Source organism: Bos grunniens, chromosome 12, assembly GCF_055505025.1.
Source record: "Bos grunniens cultivar Pamir isolate PY7600 chromosome 12, Bosgru_T2T1.0, whole genome shotgun sequence".
NCBI lineage: Eukaryota > Metazoa > Chordata > Mammalia > Artiodactyla > Bovidae > Bos > Bos grunniens.
Genome location: NC_141176.1, coordinates 31161834 through 31180127, shown reverse-complemented (window position 1 = coordinate 31180127; position 18294 = coordinate 31161834). Strand labels below are relative to the sequence as shown.

The following is an 18294-nucleotide window of genomic DNA, read 5'->3' as shown; positions in this document are numbered from 1 at the left end:
GCAGAGGGATTATTCAGGGCCCAGCCACGAGGTCTCACCCATGTGACGCGCTGCTCATCCTAACACCTGGTGAGACACATAAATAATGTCTCCAGACACAGAATAGAGGAGGAAAGCTGTTTATAAGACACTTTGCATGAGGCGCCAGGAATGAAATCTGATTTTGCCCGAGAAACAACACCGTGGTGACGATATAAAAGAAGCTACTAACGATCATGGGATCAAGGGCAGGGGTCAGTCCCCCACCTCGACCCCCACCAGACCCTGCCACGGACACTGCCGTCCACAGCCCTCCAAGAACATCCGGTAATGGCTCATGGTTCTTTACAGAAGTGATCACAAGTTCCAAATTTTAAAGAAAAAACATCAATGATGTTTCTATGTACGATTTAGCCTTCCAATGAACACATGGATTAATGAGCCAGATAATAAAGCAAAAATAAAACCCGACTACAACTGAATGTAACAATACTCCACTTCCACCACTGTGTCCCTTGCTATCTCCCCGGGAGGGGGGGGAACATTTAGACTGAAGAATTATTCCAGTATGGCGTCTCCACAGCACGTGCAGTGAGGAAACAGGCCGCCTTTAAAGCTTGCTGAGAAGAAGCTGATCTGCTTGGTGGCCAAGCTTGCCTTTCATCCCCCAACACAAATCCATGCACTGGGCAAGAAGCTCCCACCTGGACGGTTGTCAAAGACAGCCAAGCTCCCCTTGACCATTCAAAGGCCAGTGACCAAGGCCACACCCCTGGGGCCTCAGGGCTGCCGGGGGAGGATAGATCCACACCTGAGCACCAGTCCGTTCTGGAAACTTCCTCCAAGGCCGACGGAAGGAAACTGCAGGGGCTTCGCACCTGCACGCCCACCAGGGCCTATGCCCCACCTCTCCAAGTGGCGTCCTGGGCTGAGGTCTCAGGAGCAGGGGGCCCTAGCACCGTGCCTCCCGGCCCGCCCCAGGTCCAGCAACACCGGACCCGTAACAAAAGGTCCTGATAGCTCCTCTTCCATTAAGAACCTCCCAACTAGGAGAGAACAAGGGGCAGCCTCTCCTTAGCCCCACCGCAGCCTCCAGGGATACCCTACATACCAGTCCATGCCTCCTCCATCACCTCTTCCACCGCCACCCCTGGGATGGGCTCTTCTCTGGACAGAAACCTCCTGAAGACTAACCCTCTGCACACCAACCTGACCTAGAGCTCACAGGCATGAACACCAGGCAATGTTCTAAACTCATTTTACATCCTGAATCCTCAGCACAGCCTGCAACGTGGGGGCTATTACTGTCCCCATTCTCCACATGGGGAAACTGAGGCAGGGAGCTGCTGGCGGGCCCACACACGGAGTTCTCGCAGCTCTTTCTGGGCCGTCCTGTCCCCTCCCAGGGCCTCTCCCCGGCTGGAGCTCCACCCCTGCAGCCTGACTCACGACTTCCTCTCTGCTGTTGGTGGCAAACAGATAACCAGGCCGGTCAGAGATGAATGGGCCCTGGCCCCTCCCATCACAAGGGCGCCCAAATAAACGGCCCAGGAATAGCAAGTGCTTGGGTTCCTGGAAGGACATCTTCTGAGTGTCTGCTCCACACCACGCTCCACGCCGGGTGCCAGAGCCTGGCCTCAGGGGACTGTGGTCCAAGCACCACTGAGGTCTCCTTGATGAGGTCCGGCTGCCAGGAGTTTGACAGATGCCAGTGACCCGAGAGGATGGGGAGTTGCTAGGAACTCTGCCCCTGGCCTGCAGGCCTGGGAGATCCCCGGGTCTGTGTGCAGGCATCTGAGACACTGGAGGGCTGGAGGGCTGATTTCAGGATGCGAAAGGCCCTGGGATCTCATGCAAACTTACACACTTAATGCACCTGTATTCCTTTTCTCCATCCTGACGTCGCCCCTGCGGCCACATCTGCCCAGCCTGCACCAACACATGAGTTTCAGTTATGGGTGGAAGGCGAACTGTAGCAAAGAAGAGGCCACGTGGCACAAGGCAACGTGGGTCTCCTGTACTGTGCACCATCTGCCCAGGCATGGTGAGGCCTGCCCCCTCGGTTTAAATTTCTATTTTTATTAGTGCACACTCTGCAGGTCCAGACACTAAGAGAGTCTGCATGGAGCGGGATGAAGCCCACGGGCCACACGCATGTTAAAGTGAGCCGTGGAGCCCTGCTGGCTGGAGGCAGTCCGGGGGAGACGGCGGTTCTAGGAGAAGTCCCTGCACCATCACTCGCTGGAACTGGGGACCATGCTGCTTCCTCCTGCAGAGCCTCAGAGCTCTCCCTCCATCCTGGGTGCCAGCGCCTCACCTGGGCAAGACAGTGTTTCTGGCCTGTGCACAGCCATACACCTTGCTGGAAAGGGAGACCCTGCCAGGGGGCGAGGGCGCTGAGCCAGCAACCCCCAGGAGGCTCCAAAATCTCCCGCCACCCGGAGACTCTCCAGGCGATTCTGGGAGCTGTAGACAAGTTCATGGTGGCTGAGCTCTCGCCAGAACTCATCAGACCACAGACCCAAGAGTCTTTCAAGGATGAGGACTGAATCCTAGCGCAAATTGGATCCGATAATTTTCCAAAATTCTGCGTGCATCAAACTCTGACACTCACGAGATGCTCTTCCCACTTCAATACAGATTACTCACAGAATTGGGGAATGTTCTTGCCTAACATTTCCAAAGACTGCCCTCAAGGGAGAAAGAAATGTCTCCCAACAAAGTTTTTTCTACAAAGACCAAATTTGCTGCTAAAAATTTGAAGTGATGGATTTATGAGGGACACATTGTATGCATGCTTGCCAAGTTGCTTCCGTCGTGTCTGACTCTTTTGGCAATCACATGAACTGTAGCCCACCAGGCTCCTCTGTCCTGGAATTCTCCAGGCAAGAACACTGGAGTGGGTTGCCATTTCCTCCTCCAGGGGGATCTTCCCAACCCAGGGATCGAACCCACATCTCTTACCTCTCCTACACTGGCAGGTAGGTTCTTTACCACTAGCGACACCTGGGAAGTCCCTGGGAGATATGTTATGCGATTACAATTACAGATTATCTCCTATTTCACATAATAATAACATATATAACAGCATAAAATCAAGCTCCTGAGGATTCTTCTCAAATAGTAACAACAGTGGTGATGATATTTGTAACTTATAAATGAATTTTAATAAGACTATAAATTAGCACTCTCAATCCTTAAATTTGGTGAGAAGCAAAGTAAGTAAAATGAGTTACAAGAAACAAGGACAGATATTTGTACACTGTTTCAATAACCTAGGCAGTTTATCCTGTTCCAATTCTCTTGTCCCTGTGCTTTTGTTCCATACAATCAATTCCCTTGATTTACAGTTGTTTGAAGAATTACAACAATAAATTACATATACAGATTTGTAAGTTACAGAATACTAATTTTTTTAGCAAAAAAATTCAAACACTTCTCAAGCAAGAGAACAAAATCCATTCAACCTTTTCAAGAAGAACACTTTAATGGTATGATTGCTATTGCTAATATTGTGTTTTCAACGCCCTGCTCAATTTTAATCCATCAGACCTCAGAGTCCAAAACTTAACGTCTCCAAGAAGAGTGTCTTTTCTTACTCTTCTTCCCACAAATCCTCAACTCTGAAAGAGAAGGCTCACCTTTCAGATGGGCTCTTCCTCAAATCACACTGAATAAAAGTCAAAGTGTTGAAATTAACAAATGTTTGTGCCATCCCTGGAAAAAAAAAAAAATCACACAGCCCAGCCAGGCCACCTTCAAAACGCCAGCGTGTGGGGTCAGCTTAGGACAGAGCGACCCACGTCTACATCAGCACAAACCACCCCGGGAATGCACACAGATCCTGCCTTGTGCCCCTGTCTAATTTCTGGGGAGTCCTCACACAGAATAATGTCCACTTCAGTCAGAGAACCTCAGTCACCACAAAAAGAAACCTTTTTACCCTCACACTGTCTTTGTCCAAACCAGTGTGGACAGAGAATTCCTCCCAGGCCCAGCTCTCCCTGCAAACTTCGAGTCGCCCCCAGGGCTGTCTGTAAGGCCACAGAGAAGAGTAAGAATTCTCAGAACACACGCAGGTCCAAGAACACGTGCTGTGCGGGGGAGGTTTCGTCTTCATCTCTATATAAACATGCGTGTCCCCGGGTGTGCACCTGAGCCACGCCAGCTTATCTCCTCTTAGAGACTGAAGCCAAGGAACAGACGGCCACCACCCTCAGGAGCACCCAACCACGGGCCCCAGCAGCCTTTCCCCAGCGCAAAGGATGCCTTCCCCAGGGGCCTCCAGAGCCCTGTGTGGACCGGGCTCTGAAACCCAAGTGCCGGCATCCTTTGGAAGGAGGAACGAAATGCCCTCACCGGGGCAGGCACAGGCGGCTGTAACATGCAATCCCTGAGACCAGGGTCGTTCCTCCAAGCTGACCTCTGGAATGAGATGCTGCGTTATTAAAGGACTTTCTAAGTCAGAAACACGGCAGCGGACGGCCTACCATTGTAGCTTGGTAGCACTGATGCTCGAAGATGAGACGCTTCTGGCAAGTCAAGCAAAGTTCCCAACAACAGGACAGGTCAGGCCGATGCAAAGAGCCTCAGACACAGCACGTGAGAGGCTGTCATCTTGCCCCATCTGTGAAGAAGCCTAGTGGCCAGACCCAGGAAAACCCCTTCTTGCAACAAGACCTGATTATTCCCAAAACAGAAACGTCACAGGACGGTCTGCACCAAAGCACAAAAGGTGGTACGTGTCTGTACCAAAAAAAGCCCCAAATAAACCCCAAATCAAGATGCCAGGGCAGAGTTAATTAAAAATAATTTAAAATTAAATTTAGAATAATTTCTCGTTCTTTCCACTCGCCAAAGTGTTACTACATAGCTCAAAGGCACCCCTCCTTTTTTTCTATCTTAGCATAGTTTATTTTTTAACTTTTTATCTTATATTGGGGTATAGCTGATTCACAATGCTGTGATAGCTCCAGGTCGACAGTCATACACGCACCCATCCTTCCCAAAACTCTGCTCCCATCCAGGCTGCCACATAAATTGACCAGAGTTTCCTGTGCTGTACACTAGGTCCTTGTTGGTTATCCATTTAAAGACATCCTCCTCCCCCGCCTTCACCCCACTTTAAACTGTACTGCTGTTTCACTAATTATAAAAATAATTCTTTCAACAAACATTTGCTAAGCACTCGTTCAGGGGCTACATGCCCAGCAGTGAACAAAACAAAGCCTGATTTTTAAGTGTTTTCTTTCTGTACAAATACAGGCAACTCGTTGAGATAACACTGAATATGAAAAACTGAATCCACGTTTTTCACTTTTAACAGTAAAGTTTTTCCCATAAGATCAGATGTTCCCTGAAAATACTTTTATTGACTACATAATATTCCACATGGACAGTGTCATAATTTGCCCAAAGGTATTTTCAAACGCTCACTGACCTCACGATAAAAACGCAAACAAGAGACGCAGCTAAACACAGCATGTTAGACCCAGATTTAGGACCTTAACGGGGAAAAGGAGGATACAACCTTACCGATCACGGACGGAGGGCAAGTACACGGTCACAGCTTCCCCGTGGGCCACGGTAAGGCCCAACTCGTGAATCTCCCTTTTTTATAAGCCCTACTCCCTCTTTGATCCAAGAGAACATTGTCTGCACAGAACAATACGTTTTCATTTCAATTTCCCTTCTTTTCAGGAAAGGAAATGTTTGCACTTCAAAGGGTTCCTTTGAAGAGCAGCCTCCGGCCCTGGCCCGTCCAGGTTAGGAGTTCCGCGGCCCCAGCGGGGCGTGCAGAGTCTGGGCGGCTGCCCACCGCAGCCCCTCTCCAGGCCAGCTCCTTCAAGGAGAGGGTCTGGTGCGGGAGAAGAAAAAACAAACATTGGAAAAATACTCGAGGCTTTTGATCGTGGCCTTCAGAGGCCCTTTCTCACACAGCCCAGGGAAACTGAGGCACAAACGCCGGGGAGCCAGGTCCTAAGAAACCAGCCCCACCCAGTAAGGAGGTCTTCTAAGCTGGCAGAGTGGAGCCCTGGGGGCATTGCTGGTGATGATCAAGGGGATGTCTGCGATAACCGAAACGCACAAGCAAGATCCACGCCTCATCCAGCAGTTTAGAACCTTCCCCGGGAACCTCAGCAAAGACTAGGATGCACAATTTAGGGTGTCCCCTTTTCTCTCTCCACTAGCCTCTCCTGCAGGCCCATGCCCCTACCCTCTGCTGAGTCTGGGGAGTCAGGGCTTCACAGCAGACAAGAGAGGGCCTGCAACATTTCTTTTCAAGTCGTGAACAAGTTCTGGGTATTTAATAATGATCTCCACCCTTCCCCACCCCGAGGGGGTTAACTGCCTGTTCAGGTGGGCAACCGGCCAGGGGGTGGGCAGGGACGTTAAAGCTTCGGCTCCAGACAGGGCGCCTGCTGCCCGGGGGCCCCAAGTCTCTGCTCGGGGCTCCCGCCCTGTGTGTTCGGGGTGCAGGTCTGAGGGATCAGGTCGCCCTGAGCTGAAGACTTCCGACCACCCACCTTCCCGCGAGCCCGCTAACCTGCCGGGCGCTCGGCCTCCTCGTGTCCTCCTCCTCTTACTTTTCTGTAGTTTCCCAGTTCTTCACAATAATGCAGTCTAACTTTTAGAAACATTTTTTCCTTAAAGAGGCTTATAAGAGAAAGTTAGACCACAGTTCCATTGAAAAAGCCTCTCCCGAAAAAGGGAACAGAAACAAGCTACCTATGCGCACATGGAAGGGACATTATTTGAACAACGGAAAGTTGACTGTGGACGAGATGACAATGTCATAACGTTAAATTTCCTGGTTTTGATGTCGTACTGTGCTCATGTAAGAGAACGAGAATAACCTTACTAGGAAACACACTGAAGCTTGCAGGGCGGTAAATCAAATGACATGATGTCTTCGACTTATTCTGAAAGGGTTCAGGAAAAAATACATATATGTGTGTGTGTAGATTAACTGATTGACAGATAAACAGAAAAAAGGAATAAAATATAAGCAACGGGTGATTTGAAAAAACTGAGGAGCTCCTCTAACTCCTGCAACTTTTTCTTTAAGTCAGAAGTATTATTCATGAAAAGCTGAAAAGTAAAAGAAGAGAGGAGAGAGGCAGGCAGCACTCCAGGCCTCACGACAAGACCAAGGTCCCAGCCACTGGGGCCCAGTCTCTCCAGGACTGCTGCTACCCTGGCTACCCTGGCTCAGACAGCCCCCGTCCCCAGCATTCTGAGGGTGTCAAAGAAGCATCTCACAAGGAAGGAGACCCCGCCCCACCTCCCACACTACTGAAGTAAAGATCTGGGCCCAAGGACCACTGCCACCAGCCTTGAGAAGGCAGGGGCAGAACCGGGAGGGAAACCACGCTTCCCTGCAAATCAGAGCCCCTGCAGAGAGCCCCCCACCCCAGCAGAGCTGGAGGCGGAGCAGAGAGGACTGATGCAGACCAGAGAAGCAGGGCTCCCCGGGGCCTGGCCAGAAGCCCCACATCCAGCCAGCTCTGGTGATGCCAACGCCAGACTGCTGCTAACCCAGAAAGAATGTGGCCCAGCCTTGTCACACACGTGCCAGCGCCAGGTCTGACCACTGGCCAGCACAGCTGTCCCGGGACTCCAGAGCTCCAGCTGCACCAGGAGCCAGGGCTCAGAGAGAAGAGGGCTGCATGCCAAAGATGCAGGGGCAGATAGAGAAATAACGCGGGCCGCCCCACAGCGGTGGGACAGCTGGCTCCTGCACCTCCAGAACTTACTTGGAACCCAGAGAGCCCGGGGGGCCTCGCATCTCCAGGTCCATGTGCTTATCTCAGGGCCCACCTCAGGCCCGCGCACACACGGATGCCAAACCACAGCCCCGAGACAGCTGCAGCCCCAGACAAGGCCGTGATGCCCACGGCCCTGGGCACATTCGGTGTCAGGACCCTGTGGCTAGGTCCCAGGGGCAAATCCACGCTCTGCCGCTTACAACCCACACCTGTGCCCATTAACAACTTGCATCCCTTCTCCAGGCCCCCTCCCCATCAGCCAAACAGCAGAACTGACCTCATTGGGTGGCTGTGAGAATTAAATAAAAAACACAGAAAGCGCGAAGCCCACAGTGAGCGCTCACAAGGGCTTGTAGTCTGAGTCTTACTCAGCCCCAGGGCCTCTCCCTTCCTTCCTACTTGGTCTAAGAGACTTTGGTTAACGGCAAATAAAAAGATTTGGGCAGATAAAAGGATTCAGAGAAAGAGAGCGTTTCCGTGCCAACCTGAAAAGGTCAGCACAAGCATCTTCACGGGCGGGAAGACAACGGTGACAAGGATGTGATGAAACACCAGTCAGACGGCGGTCCCTTCTTTCCCCTCGCCAGCATCCCCAGTGATGGCCCGCCACCCACCCACCCACCCCACCCCACCCCACCCCTCTCAAGGATCTACATCACCCCTCCAGGAAGGAGGAAAAACGGTGGGAAACAGACATGGCCCAAGTTTTTAACCCCAAAGCCCTCAGCGTAAGTTGGACAAAATGTCTGGGATTGGGATGGATGAGGGTGAACACCTTCCAAACAGACACACATGCACAGCCTTTCTCACTCAAGCACACATATAGGCACGTGCACACAGACATAGGCAGGCAAACACTGAGAACGGGGCCGGGAGTTCTGCCTCCCAGAGGCGTGGAAGAAAAGTGGAAGTGTTCGTCAGTCGTGTCTGACTCTTTGTGACCCCGTGGACTGTAGCCCGCCAGTCTCCTCTGTCCAGGGGGTTCTCCAGTCAAGAATACTGGAGTGGGTTGCCATTTTCTTCTCCAGGGGATCTTCCCCAACCAGGGATTGAACCCATGTCTCCTGCATTGAAGGCAGATTCTTTACCATCTGAACCACCAGGGAAGCCAGCCCGAGACATGAGGAGGATTCAAACCCAAGGTTGTGGATCTGAGATCTGCAGAACCGGCCTCCCTGACACCAGGCCCTACACCACCCCCTGCAGTGCGGACCCAGCTCCAAGGAGAAGGGACTACACGTTAACATCTCGGGAAAGTGGGCGAGCAGAACAAAGCTGTTGCAGATTTTGTTTTTCTCCATGCTGAAATCAAAGAACTGAGCTTTCTCTCCAATATAATAGCGAATATTTACATGAAGCACTTGGTGTGTATCAGAGTTATGTGAGGTGCATAACCTGGATAATGGCCTCATTTAAATCCCCTCAACCCTACACAGTGGGTACTAGAAGTCAATTACTCTGCAGGCAATACAGAAAAGAATTTAAATGTGGCTCTGAGAAACATCTTAGAAAAAGGCATTTTAGAGTTAAGTGGAGCCCGCTCTGGGGAGGGGGGCCATGAGGAGAGCGGGCGTGGGGGGGCCGCCCGGGATTGGCACCGTAAGCGGGTCTCGAGGCAGAGCCCGCTGTGTGCCCAGCACGTGCGCAGCAGCCTCTACTCCTACGTAAGTAGGAAAGCACTTGGTTCTCCTACACAGGAATCTTATCTGCACAGATATTTGGAAGCTCTAGGGCAGGAAGACAGAGTGTTAAGGACACAACTGCGTCCAGAGGGGAAAGGTGATTCCGGGAAAAGGGAGACGGTGGAAATCCACACTGTCCTGCTAACGCAAGACCTCGTTTCTCCCTCCTCTGTTTAAACCCACCCTCTCGGGAGCCTGTGAAGCCTTTCTGGAGCTTGACTTCTGGTTGCGCTTATCAGGAGGCTGGCAGAGGAAAGAACTTATTTCATGAAAGACACTAAATGTGTTGACTTAGTACCTTTATTGGGCTTCCCTGGTGGCTCAGATGGTAAAGAATCTGCCTGTCAATGAAGGAGATACGGGTTCGATCCCTGGGTCGGGAAGATCCCCTGGAGGAGGGAATGGTAACCCACTCCAATATTCTTGCCTGGATAATCCCAAGGACAGAGGAGCCTGGTGGGCTACAGTCCAAATGGTTGCAAAAGAGTCAGCCACGACCGAGCGACTAAGCACACAGGCACACTCAATCCGGCACGCCAGTCTTTTGGTATTTACCCAGAGGAGTCACTGCATCATTACAAAGCTGAGAGGGAGGCTTCACACGTTTGCAGGGGCTGGACCATCCACAGGACCTTCCAGAGGCAGCACACAGATGCGACAGAACTGGCCGCAGGGGCCTCGGGGACCCCATTCTTGGCAATGGACCACCGGCCCCAGCTCCTGGAAGCAGCATCCTCACTTCAGGGCAATGATCTGAGGCTGCACTGAAGCTGTAAAGCCTTCGAACCCCACACTGACGTGGTCTCTTCCCCAAATCTACCACTTGGCGGTGCCCCCTCCTCCCCTGCTAGTGATAACAACCAGAGGAAAAGCCAAGTGACAGACCCATGTGTTGCGTGATGGGGGACCTCAGGTCAGAATCTATTCCAACATGTGGCCTGTGTCCCCTGGATGAGCGAATCGTGACACCTTTGCAGGGAAATGAGGACAGCAGCCCGCCCAGTCCTTTCACCACGTGCTGCCCGTCCTTCCAGCAGCTTCACAGAACGCACTGAACCACCACAGTAGGCTGTGACTCACTTTGCGTAAGTGTCGGGGTGGCTGGTGTCAAAGCTGCTTTGGAATTTGGGGGGAATACCAGAATACAGAGAAAGAGAAGCCGCTGAAGTCACTGCAGGGCTGATAACCTGCCGCCAAAGAGGCTACTCTTCTCCTCCCACTGGAAGTGACCTAAAACCTTGGGGGTGGATACAGCTTCAGCCTGAAGCCCAGGGCCAGCGGCCTCAAGCCCAAGAAACCCCTGGAAGGCAGGCGTCCTGAAGACCAGGAATGAAAAAGCAGGCCCACCCCATGGCTGCTGTCCCGCTGCGGGGCCGACCAACTAACCACAGTCCAGAAGCCCTCTGGAGGGCGCAGGAGGCCGGGGTATCGCACACGACTGCAACAGGGCAGGTGGGGCTCAGTCCTGTCTGTGAGCATGCAAGGGTCTGAGAAAAGCCAGCTGTGCCTGTTACAAAGTCCTTCCCAACACGCTCTTCCCGACCTTACCAGGACGGTGGCTCCGCTCTCCTGGGACCCACCTCTCCGGCCTCACCTGGATTCTTCCTTTAAATCCACAGAGGGAGTGAGGACACCAGCCTACAGATGGCGCAGAGCTCAACCAGTCACGTTTCTACCAGTTCCACCCTGTCCAAGCTGCCACCATCCAGCCTGCACAGAAGTGACACACGGTCACTCTCGCTTGCGTAGAAAGAAGCTCGACTTGCGTTTCTTTCCCAGACCTGACTACTAGCCTCTGCGCTGGCCTGCCCGCCTCTGTGCCCGCCCCTTCCCCATCTCTTCTCCACACCGGGTCTGAAGGGACCCTTGCCCTCTGGGACAGCTGCCCACCACTCTCCGTCCCTGAGAAAAAAAGTCAAGTCCTCCCGTCCCAGGGGCCTGCCCTCAGCTGGAGCAGATGGGGGTGGGCCCGTCTGCAGATGCACTCCAGGTGGAAGAATGGCCATCTCAGAAGATGCCTATGGCCCAGATAACTCCAGTCAAAGTGTTACTCCCTCGTTCATGTCTGACTCTTTGAGACTCCATGGACTGTAGCCTGCCAGGCCACTCTGCCCATGGTATTTCCTAGGCAAGAATCCTGGAGCAGGTTGCCATTGCCTTCTCCAGGGGATCTTCCCAATCCAGGGATCAAACCTGTGTCTCCTTATTGGCCAGCAGATTCTTTACTGTCTGAGCCACCGGGGAAGTCCAGACAACTCCAGGGTCAGAGGAAAATGTTTCTTCCCCAAACAAGGACACACTTATTCCAGCTTCAAATTCCTCCCTGGGATTAACGGACCAATACCTCCAAATACATGGTTAATAATGAAAGGGATTAATTTAATTAGACACAAGGCAGGGCCCTCCAACATAATTACATATTTTTACTGGCCTGAGTAGACAAGAAACTACAGACTAGAACAGTCAGTAGACATGTGTTTAATTCCATCAAAGAATGAAAGCTTCTACCAGATATAATTAACATGTGTCTTAAAAAACAAGCTCCCCAAGGCCAGCAATCTCATGTTTCAAGCCCTGTTTTCCTTTAAAGCAAATAATTATATGCATAAGAGCATCCATGTGGCTCAATCCAGATTTAAACAACCGAGAGTACATTTCTGATCTCTATTCATGCTCGTCCTGTTCAAGTGAAAACTCCTCTGGCAGCGCTTTAAATTTTATCTCCAATAATTAAACATGATCTTAATATGCTAAAACCTTTCAAAACTCTTTGAACCCATTGTTTACTCTGTCCCCCTAAGTTTCTATTCTGACTGTGGGACTTAAAGGCCTTTCGTTTTAATGACACAGGGGTGTGTTCAGTGTAAAAATAATAATTTCCACTGAGATCAACTAAAAATGTTGGGGTGGGGTGGGGATAAATGTATCATGGTTTCCTAATATCAGAACCACACACAAGTGGCAAGAAACTGTTAAGATAAATCCCACAGAAATTGCAATTCAAATTAAGCACAATGAGGAAGCTCTGCCAGAGGCCAAAACACAGTTCTCCCCGTCACATGTTTAAGAGCTCATTTAGGGAAATACACCTGGAATGGAAACCCTGGCCCCCTCCTCTGTCGAGGAGTCTGGAATAAAATCTACTCCAGGTTACACCTGAGAGCCTCAGGGTGGGTGCTGGGCAGTGTGGTTTTCTTCCAGGGGCACTTGCCTGGCTGTCCTAATCACACAGGTCAAGCACCTCTCCCCTCCGGTTCTCAGAGCCACGGAAAAGGGATAAGACCAGCGAACAGGGCACGCGGCGGTAGTACTACTACAGCGCGAGGCTGCTGTGTACACACAGGTCTCAGGATGACCGCCGACCGCCTGGCCTGGGAAGTTTTCTACTACGTAGAAAGGAACACACGGAGAATAGGTCGTCTCGGTGAAGCCGGAACTTCCTCCCACCAAAAAAAACCATACGGGAGCCGTGATCACCGGCCGGAGAGGCCAGTTCGGGTCACAAGGAAGCCCACCCGGTGCGGGGGGGTGGGGGAACTTCCCCTAAGTAACCCCCCGTGGGGGACTGGGTAAGAGGTGGAGGCGGGCCGGGGAACTTCCAGGGGTTCCAGGGAGGAATAGAGGTGGGCGCCCCGGCCAGCGCACGGGGTACGCAGCGCCGTCACCAACCGGCCACCTGCCGCGGGACCACCCCGCGTCCCCCCCGGGGCTGGCTCCGGACGCGCGGCCGATGACACGTCGCGGACCTCGTGGCGGGGTGGGGTGCTCCGTTGTGCGCCATGTAAGGGAAGGTCTCCCGGATGCCCGCCGAGTCCTGTGCGCGCCCACCCACCCGCTCCGGCCCCGTAACCACCGGTGCGTCCCGGCGCCCAGTGCCAGGCAGGGCACGCGTGGCACCCACCCCGAGGCGCCAGGGCGCCCACGCTTACTCACGGGGTGTTGCATCATGCACCACGCCGCGTCTTCAGGGAAGCAAAATGGACTCCGTATCTGAGACAGCCGCATGGGCACCGGCCGCGCGCACCGCCCGCCCGCCTGCCAGCCCGGCCCGCGCGCCCACCCAGAGAGTGCCAGCGCACCCCCCCCCCCGACCCCCCGCGCGCGCGGACCCTGCGCTGCCCTGCCGCGGCCCCACGCAGCGCCGGGATCACCCCCCCCCCCACCCTACGAAGGTGACCCAGACTCGGCAGGCCGGGCACTCACCGAACCGGCAGGGAGGCAGGATGCGGGCAGAACCGTCGCTGGACAGACGCCCTAGCCAGGGCTGGACTGATGGACGCTCGGTCGGACGGAGGCGCAGCTGGACTGGACGGACGGTCGGCCGAGGATCGGTGGGACTGCCGGATGATCTGGCCGAGGCGCGGCGCGCGGGATCGGAGGCTGGTGTAGCCGACAGCTGGTAGTCCCGCGCTCCGCTAGCAGGGGACCCGCGGCTCACACCTGCCCGCGCGGAGTGAATGAAGTGTGGAGGGCGGGAGGCATCCGGCGCGCGAGTTTCATCAGCCGCGCCCCGCGCCCGCCCTCCCCGGCGCCCGCCCACCCCGGCGCCCGCAGCCCGGGCCAGCGGGCCCGCGTCACCGCCGGGCACCAATGGCAGCGCGGCGCGGCCGCGGCTCCCGGGGCCGACCGCGGTGGGGGCGGGGCGCGGGGCGGGGCTCGTCTGCTTCGCGCACGGGGCCCCGGCCTGGGATTCCCCCGCCGTGGGCGGCGCTTGCAGACGCTGCGGCCGTCGCCCGCCCCTACCCGCAGCCCCGCCCCCACACCAGAGTGGACCAAGCTGGTGTGACACCCACCCCCCGCCCCGGACTGTCCACCCCCGATCACTGGCCCCAGCGAGCGGACAGACACCACGCTCTCGGCCAGTTTGCCTCCTCTTAAATGAAAATATTGGGGAGACACGTGAAGGTGTTTTGGGTTTTTTTTAAGTATTATTGTAAATCTTTTCTTTGTCATCGGAATATTTATGACTATTGCCTATTTTTAATAAATATCACATCCTCGCCCCTTGTCAGGAAGGACCAGAAAGCCCGAGTGCGCCTGTGTCCCGGCGGCGGGACTTTGCAGGCATGTCACCGCGGTTACTTCCGCACCTGCTGTCCCCATGAGGGAGGTAGCAGAGACCGAATTACCCCCGTGCTCACCTCGCAGGCTTCCTCTTTGCTCCAAAAACCCAAGCAAGAATCACGCTCTCTAGAACTCCAGTAACCTTTGACATGAAAGAGGTAAGTAGGTCATAAATTAATCCTTCCGGCCTCCTAACTTTGTAGGAAAGAAGGAAAAACCATAGCGTGGTGTCCACGACCTTTAAATGCTCTCCACACTTCCTAACCGCCTGCCCCCCGCCCCCAACAAATGTCCTTGGTCAGTAATGGGGGCTCATTGTCACAGAGCAATATTGTCACAGAGTGCCATACACTATTACTACTCATTTATAAAGCATGTAACTGCAGGGTGCCAGCTTCAGAAATGTTTTCATGAATGCATAAAAATAGGTTAGTATTTGCAAGGCACTTTGCACAGGGCTAGAGAATTCCATGGACAGAGGAGCCTAGCAGGCTACAGTCCATGGGGTCCCAAAGAGTCCGACAGAACTGAGGGACTAACACTTTCACTTTCCCACTTGGAACAGTGCTCAAATCATAGTGAGTGACTGCAAAGGCGTTGTTTTAAAACAGTACGTTTCAATTGGAACTGTCTGTCGGTGATGTGATGCTCTCAAGTTGCATTAAGGAGGTCTCCTGTGCGGAGGAGAATCCCACCGTCTGAATCCCACCTTCCTGAATCCCAGAGTTTCCTTAACGCTGACACAGACAGACAGAAAGAAGCCTGGTTTGCCTTTGCCCTTGATCTGGATTTGAATCTGAATTCTACTGTTTCCCTTGTGGCTCAGCTGGTAAAGAATCTGCCTGTAATGCAGGAGACCTGGGTTTGATCCCTGGGTTGGGAAGATCCCCTGGAGGAGGGAATGGCTACCCATTCCAGTATTCTGGCCTGGAGAATTCCATGGTCCATGGGGTTGCAAAGAATCGGACACAACTGAGCGACTTTCACTTTCTACCACTTCATTCCTGTAGGGTTTTCTGCACGCTATCTCACCTCTGTTTGGAGCTTATAAACCTGTGTTCTTAGCAGACTATCCCTTAGTGCCTGAAATAAGATTGTGGGATTTTTTGTTTGTTTGTTTTAAGTAAAACAAAATTTGATGGATTGTAGAGATGCTCTGCTTGTGTGGCCGACATGGAACATAGAGTTAGTGTTTGTAAATTCTGAGATCAAGTGTTCCAGGCCCTGGTGGATGTATGGGTCATCGTAATCCAGGAGATTTTCGGCAATGTGCCCAGTTCAGCAGTCCCACCCAGCAGACTTCGCCTTCAGAAAGGCGATAGGAGACCCTCTGTGACAAGGCCCTCTAGCTAGCAGCTCCCTGGTAGGAAAGAACGAATGTGAACTGGCAGAAAACTAATTATGCTTGGAGGCCACGTAGTCTCGAGACTGCAGGACCACAGGGAAGCACACGCAGCCAGGCCCTGGCGCTGACAGCGCTGAACTCCTCACCACAGAAGACCCATGCCTCTGTTGGGGTTATTTAGCAATCTGTAGCGATTTCAGTGTTTCCCCACAGTTGTTCTCCTCCCTCTTGTCCCGTGTGCCTAGTGTGGAAGGTGGGAAAGCCATAGAGGTTCTCCGACGCCTCCTTGTCTCGAACAGTGCAGTGTCATAGCTATGCTGCCAACACAAGGAGCGCTGGCCCTAGATGGGGATGAACACCAAGGTCCAACTGCAGAAGGCTGGTGTCCCCACTGTGAGCAGAGAGGCCAGTAGGCACAACAGCTCTCTGGCATCAGCTGGACGTGGCCATGAGCCTGGGCTGCATCACCTGTGAAAGGAGGGGGTCAACAACTCAAGCTGCCCCCGACCTCATCTTCTTTTCCTCTGTGCTTCTACTGTCCCTTCCTCCGCCTTCTCATTGGAAGATATGAAATCGAAGAAAGTGTCACCAGCCCTGGAGCCAGGTTTCTGATTCTCTTCCATTTCCCCTCAACCAGGTAAGGCCCCCACCTGTGAATCCTGGGGTTCTGTGTGGCACCTGGAAACTGCTCCCCGGACAGATCATTGTCATTTGTGAAACTGTTAGTTGTTCAGTCATGTCCGACTCTTTGCAACCCCATGGACTGTAGCCCACCAGGCTCCTCTGTCCATGGGATTTTCCTGCCAAGAATACTAGAGTCGGTAGCCATTCCCTTCTCCAGGGTGTATTTCTAACCCAGGGATCAAACCCATCATTCATAGGGCTTAGCTTATTCCTGCAGAAATTTGATTTGACAAAAACCATCCCGTTCTTTGGATTTCTAAAAGGGTGTGCCACTTGGTGTGGCGATACACCATTTTCAATCAAACCTAGACACAGTGGTGACTGCACTCTGAAAGCTCTCATCACAGATAACGCTTTCCTGCTATATTAGGATAAAAAAAGAATGAGGTCTCAGCTCACCCTAACACCCCGGATGTTTCATCAGGGGCTTTCCTGTTAGCTCAGATGGTGAAGAATCCACCTGCCAATGCAGGAGACCTGGGTTCGATCTGTGGGTCGGGATGATACCCTGGAGAAGGAAATGGCTATACTATACTCCAGTATTCTTGCCTGGAGAATCCCATGGACAGAGGAGCCTGGCAGGCTACAGTCCATGGGGTTGCAAAGAGTGGGACACAACTGAGCGACTAACAGTTTCATGAATGACAATGATCTGTCCGTGGGTTACAGGCCATGGGGTTGCAAAGAGTCAAACACGACTGAGCAACTAACACTAACATTCCAGATGTTTCTAACTTTGTCAAGCAAAAGTACAACCTTTATGCAAAGACATTTCAGGTTCTAAACATTCTGTCCATATCCCTCAACATCCCTTCCTACCTTGAGCTTCTGTGGCCTCATGGTTTGTGCTGAACTTCCCTGCTCAGAGCATGGGCCATCACAGCAATAGTGCAGTGGCCTAGAACACAGACAGTAGAGACAGAGCATCTGTGGGACTGGCACCAGGTAACTGAGGCTCTCTGGGCCTCAGTTTTCTCATTTGAAAAATGGGATCTCTAAGGAACTGCTGAAAGAGTTGAGATAATGAGAGCCCCCTGTGAAGTGCCTGGCTTATAATAATATGACTCCATAAAGGCTACTGCTTACTGTTAATACTCATCAATGATTTTCACCTAATGCATGCTCCACTGATACAAGCAAATACCAGAGGGATGACTTTATCAGCACTTGCTTTACTCTTTGACTCCTAAGAGGAGTCACTAAGGAGGGTGGAGGGGGAGCCACAGGAGCAATGGTATTTACAGATAGCTTTTCATGGTGCACCAACACCACACCCTCCCTAAGTTGGCATGGGGGTAGGAACTAGCCCACAATCCCATCTGCAAGAGCTTTGCTAGAATCCCGAGCATGGGCAACTCAGAAGAAGGACATTACTGCAAGCAGGCTCTCTCATGTGCTCCACTGTTGATGTTTTGTGCCAAATAAAGCTGTGTTTCAGGGGGTCACCCTGTGCATGGAAGGGATGTCCACAGAGTCCTTGGTCTCTACCTACTGGGTGCCAGTTGCACCCTTACACAAGCAAAAATGTCCCTCGATGTTGCAAAAAGCCTCTAGAAGGCAGAAATTGCCCTCCCTCCTTTGAGAGCTGCTAGCCTAGAGAGACGTCTGATCGTCTTGCACTGGGTGCTGGATGAATAGAGATGGTGCCATCCTGACAGGCAGGGTTCAACCTCAGCTGGTCAGCACCAGTTCAACTGGACCACTGTTTACCCCTTCTAATGGACTGGTGCCTACAGCATCATGCTTGTTAAATATGCTTCTTATAATTCCT

At 52.7% G+C, this 18294-nt stretch overlaps 1 protein-coding gene across 3 annotated transcripts in view; it reads right to left on the bottom strand.

Annotated features, from left to right (window-relative positions):
- The window catches only part of SLC7A1 (solute carrier family 7 member 1), a 59534-nt gene extending 45545 nt beyond the window's left edge, over window positions 1–13989 (bottom strand). Inside the window, exon 1 of one of the 3 annotated variants that reach the window (XM_086328489.1) lies at window positions 13634–13989. The gene's annotated coding sequence lies outside the window, so the exon portion shown is untranslated. Of the gene's footprint in view, window positions 1–11024; window positions 11044–13633 lie in introns of those variants that run through there. The other 2 variants (XM_086328490.1, XM_086328488.1) reach the window with 2 other exon arrangements.
- Between the last annotated feature and the right edge of the window lie 4305 nt (window positions 13990–18294).